The sequence below is a fragment of the Cupressus sempervirens genome, chromosome 5 (genome assembly GCF_028749045.1).
Source record: "Cupressus sempervirens isolate cs-2001-9-10 chromosome 5, ASM2874904v1, whole genome shotgun sequence".
Classification (NCBI taxonomy): Eukaryota; Viridiplantae; Streptophyta; class Pinopsida; order Cupressales; family Cupressaceae; genus Cupressus; species Cupressus sempervirens.
The window spans coordinates 1,031,683,010-1,031,689,009 of NC_143122.1; positions in this window are offsets into that span (position 1 = coordinate 1,031,683,010).

Sequence of the window (6,000 nt, forward strand, 5' to 3'; positions counted from 1 at the left end):
CATCGTTGTCTACTAAATCAATATAAAAAGGGTCCTCCTTAGGGGGGGGCTGCTAAATAGGGACTGTAGGTTCCTTTCCCTCCCTCTGACCACTGGCCCTCTGTGACAACAATAGTATTAGTATTATCAAAATTTCTCCAAAAAAATGAAGAAAACAACATTAAAAAAATAACATTTTGCTTCTATCTAGTTTGCACAATTACAATGAGTTTTACCTACTCGTGTGTAGATGAGTCGAGAACATCACCAGCATCCCCTCCGAGTGGTTGCTCCATATTGTGCCCCTATGTCAAAGATCAAGTATAAAAATGTTAGCCAAAAATTTATTGACTAAATGGTATGTTGGAGTCATTGATTAGAAGTTGGTTTAATAGTATGTACCACCCCCATGATAGTAGCCTCGTTTGTATCTATGCAATTCAAATTGTAATCAATAAGAAGCTCTTCCCCTGCATGTATTGATTTTATCACACAAATGAATACACGATTTCCCTTGCGCGCCTCAAATATGCAATTGGGTTGCTTTATAGTTGACCCAGGTCATGTACTATTTATAAAACCCACAATATTCCCTGTTGCTTTTGGCCTTCCATCAATGTATATAGCCACACTTTTACTTTGATTATTGTCTTGTTGTTGTATATAATTTGCTGAGAGGGCATACCTACGCATACTTTTTTTATATTGAACAATATGCATCCAACTTTTGTAATCGTAACATGGTCCAACATACTCCATCAATTCAGAAACTTTGTTGTAAGACACCTTTATGTCATCCATAGAAAATAGGCCCAAACCATCTAGTGATGATGGTGCTATGCGATATATCCTCTCGTTAACACAAAAATCAGTGTTTATTGGAGGAAGTTCCTTGGGTACCCAATGCTTCTATAGATGTTGGTACCTTAAGGGCACCTCAATGTCACCTTCCATCTCATCATCATAAGAACATGACCCCCCTTGAGCAAGGAAAAATTTCATGCGTTTATTGAATTTCCTTCTAGTCCTTTGACCTCTAGTTAATCTCCCTATTCTAGATAAACTGCATGTCTCACTTTCCTCTTCTATTCTTATATTTCCCTCACTCGAGGAAGACACTTCTGACAAATGCCTATTTGCTGGTACCTACAAATGGGAGAGATCTTAGAAGACAATCAATCTTACTATTGATAAGTGTATTAAATAGACTATCTATAAGGAGTATTGACTTATACTTGTCGATCCATGAGATTGTGTAGGATGCTCCTGAAAGGGGTTCAATTTCCTACAAATGTAATTCAATTATCATGAGCATAATAACATCATAATCATAATCACATCCATCATTAGCATCACATAAAAATTAAAAACATTAAAAGGTACACAATAAAACACTTAAATCAGGCTCACATTATAAGTCTACTAGGGAAGTAGGCCTAGTGAAGGGCTAAAACTGGGTTTTTTTATCAACTGATGAGTTGAGGGCTTAGTCACCTTGGGGACATGCTATTTGAAGTTGTTTGATGTGTGTGGAGGTGGGGGAAACACCTAGTTCAGGTGAAGTCAAGTTTGGCGCCTATTGAGGCATTGCGAGCATTTGATAGTTTGTTGATTAGATTGCTTGGATGAATCTATTGGATGGATTGAGGGACATTCATGGGATTATTCCAAAGATGTAGAACCTAAGGTGGCAAAAGGATTTGGTGTGCACTCTGATAGGTTATGGAGTTGGAGGGATCTTATGAAGATGCTTGGTTGGTGTTGTGAGAACACTATGGAAGTCCCTCTTGTTATGAATTATTGCAAGTCCACCTAGGGTCTTTGCATCACCTACATAGGCAAAATTATTAACCAAAAAATTGGGTAAGCACTTATATTATGTTTTCCCTATGAATTTTATTCTAGGTACAACTCCCTTTTATAGATATTTGATGAATTCCCTTTTCTAAACTAAACACTTACAAATGCTTTTGACCTGAAAGAAAATAAGGCTCAATGCATTCACGCATCAATATGTGTTTTAAATAGTTTTATTTAATTAATAGCTAATTTAGATTAGCAGTATTCTATTTGTAGTTGAAACTTGTAGCTTTTAAATAGATAATGAATAAACTATGTAACCATATATATAAGAAAAATATATTTCTATCAAGAAATGAATATTAAATAGATTAAGGATTGATGGCATACCTCTAAATTCCATCATCATCATCCTCATAATAATAATCATCATCATCATCATCATCATCGTCCTCATCATCATCATCATCATCCTCGCCATCATCATCGTCATCGTTGTCATCGTCATCGTCATCATCATCATCATCAACATCAACATCATCTTCATCATCATCATCAATAGCAGCATCATCATCATCATCATCTTCTTTTTCTTCATGAAAATTTGTGTTAGGAACATCATCCAATAACTATCGATCGTGATCACCATCTAAATCATCTTCTACTTCTTTGGCATCTTCTTCTTCCATTGCATTATACTTTATTGGCCTTCCTCTTAGTTCATGTCTAACAACAAATGACCAACCCGGTTTATGTGGAACCTCTAAGTAAAATACCTGCTCACATTGGCTTGGAAGAACACAAGGCTCATCCCCAACTGGCTCAAACGACCTTGTATTAACCATTGTAAATCCATTATCATGTTCAATAACAGTTCTATCAGGATCATTTGGATTAAGTCGTAGCCTATACCATTTGACAACGAAGAGTACTGATTTGAAGGAACTAAAGTCACACTCAAGTATCTCATCCAAAATTTCATAGTATCGATTTTCAAACTCTTGAGGATGTAAGTCGTTTCTAGATGAAATAATAGTCACTTGAAAGATTGCAATTATTCCTGAATCACAAGTTTTCTTTGTGTCATCCAACACTTTGACATGAAATTTATGACCATTACAGAACATAGCCTTGTGGTGTTTAACATGCAATAATATGTGAAACATATCAAAATTATTGCATCGTGTGTTGATAAACATACGGGTGATTAATAAATTTGTACGTACCTAGAAATCTCTTAAACCACGTGCTAAATCTATTTCCCTTTGCGTAACATTGGAATCACCATTACGATGAGCTTCTTTAACTAATGAAGATACACCTTCCCATGTTAATGTGCGACCAGAATGTTGACATCGTTCAATCCATACCATCATCCAATCAAGATTGTTTGCAATATACAAATGTAGTGCATCCCACTCTCGAGCACCTGTACAAAAAAAAAATAGACAACTTACAACCGATTTATTTTGAAGATTAAGAAATAATTTATTACAATAACATCTTATAATTTATTACCTCTCAGTTTCCTCAATGTACCTTTCCCCATCAAGTACTCCCCTTCTAATTTTTCAAAAGGCTCAAGATCCCAAATGCGATCTACATGGATATTTGATGCAAACTTAGGAAGATATTTAGTAATGTACACCATAGTCTAGTATACCATAGATCCCTCTACCATAGAACCCTCAGTATGTACTCTTTGTCGAACCAAAGCCTTCAAATATTTCAAATGCCTCTCAACCATCCACATTGACCTAGTGTGTGTCCACACAATTCAATCTCCTCAACTAGGTGTACGAGGTAGTGTTCCTGTGCATTGAAAAAAGTTGGAGGTAGACACTTTTGCATTTCACACAGTAAATGAGGAATTCTTCTCTTCCAATAGTTTATATCTTCTTTATGTATTTATTTAGATGACAACCACCTACATTAAGAGATTCAAGTCACAAAAAATATATAGATATGAAATTTTACAAAATAAAATACAATAGATTACATAGCAAGAAAAACAAATCGTGAATATAATAAATATATACAATAAATCGAACAGATATTACTACTTACCTCATATATTTTCCAAGATCGTATATCACTTGTTTGATGTTATTGTTGAAGTGCTTTGGGAGAGATAGAGGAAGCATGTACAGTAGTAATTATAAACCAATCATTTCATTGTTTTCTAACATAACATAATGAATAGTACACGTAGTTTATGAATATATTGTAAATACAGAAGAACATAACTTACCTTGAAAAAAGTATGCCAATCATGCGTTTTGAGCCCTAGCCCAAATTCACTTTTTTTTGATATGAGATTGTTTATGTTCGTAGAAAATCCTATGGGAAATCAAATTTTTGTATGACTTCTTTTATGGCATCATTTTGTTGCTCTGTTAATAACCATGGAAGGGCACTTATATTAATCTGATCTCTGTTGCTATTTGAGTGAATGAAATTCTTCAATGCATGATTGGATTCATGTATGTCATTACAAATTTTGACAATTTTTTCTTTGTCACACCTTCCATCCAATATTTTCCACAATGTCTCTATTATATTCTTTCCAATATGCATAGTATCAAACAAATGCACAATTTGTAAGTGCTCGTAGTAGGGAAACCTACTAAATTGTCTGGGATAGCTTTTTAGTCCCTTTGGAAGGTTGTCAATATTGCCTTGACGACCTTCACAATCATCAATTACATAATTAGTCAACAAAAATCATAATAGAAATATATAAATTAAAAACATAAACCATTAGGTGGAACGACGTTACCTCGACGATTAATTCTATTATATTCCAACTTCCATAGGCGAGGTGTCATTCTTCGTGGCTTTGATGTAGTCTCTTCTTTCCCATTGAAAAGATGTTTTTCTATACTTTGATACTTATGATTCCTATGGAGGAAGTGTCTCCACTCATCAAAAACCTACTTTCCTAAACTTTTTGAATGACGAGATTTCATCTTTGGACCACAAACTAGACATGCAAATTTTCCCTTTGTTTGAAGACCTACAAGATAATGATATAATTGGATTATTAAATATGTTGATTTTTATAATTAGAATTATTGTGTGCAACTTGAATTCACTATAACATACCACAAAAATGTGTTAGCCTTGGGGCATCATGTATTGTCCATGCAAGTATTGCATGGAATTGAAATTGTCTTTGTCCTATTGGTCTAGACACGTCATACATAGTGACACTGTTCCATAACTCCACCAACTCGTCGATAAGAGGCTCAATATATACATTCATATCTTTTACTTGATATTTACCTACTTGAATGAACAGTAACATTACATAATTATTGTGACTGTTTTACTGCAAGATTTGTAAGTACATGTAAATTAATAACTATCAAATGATAAGATACTTGGAACAATCATTGCCAACATAATGTGCTCCCTCTTTATTGACATCCACAGAGGAATGTTATTGTTGATAACAAAAATAGGCTGCACTGAGTAAACAGATCTCATCTCTCCAAATGGATTGACACCATCCGCTACCAATGAAAGCCTGAGATTATGAGGTTCTTCTTTGAAGTGTTTCCACTTTTCCTCTATGTGCATAAATGTCGAACCATCCACAGGGATTCAAATAATGTCATCTTGACTTCTATTGCATGCATGATAATCCATAAATTGAGCCAAGCTACTACACATGAATAATTGTCGCATCCGTGGAATAATGGGGATGTAACGAAGAACCTTTTGAGGCACCTTTTTTGTTAGTTGATCTGTTCGATATCGACTCATATGACATACAGGGCATTGTGTTGCAAATTCATGTTCTTTATAATATATAATATGATCATTGGGACAAGCATGTATTTCTTCATACTCAATTCCAATATCTTTCATAACAGTAGTTAATTCTCGATATGAGCGAGGTAGAATATTTGATGATGGTAACAAAAACTTGCCTATCAATCTACAGCAAAAAATATAAGTTGTTAATATAAACAATATTAGTGGTACATTATTCACCCTTTGTTAACTATAAAGACATATATGACATACCTTAACATACGTGACATTGTTATGTTGGATAAACCATTCATAACCTTCAAGTTCAACAACAGAAATACAACAGAGAGAAGAGTTGTTTGAGAGTCTTTGTATAGGGGCTCGTATGCCTTTTGAAGTAGAGGTACATCGAGGCTATCATCATCATCATGATCAGATACGCTTGGAATAGATGTGTCATGG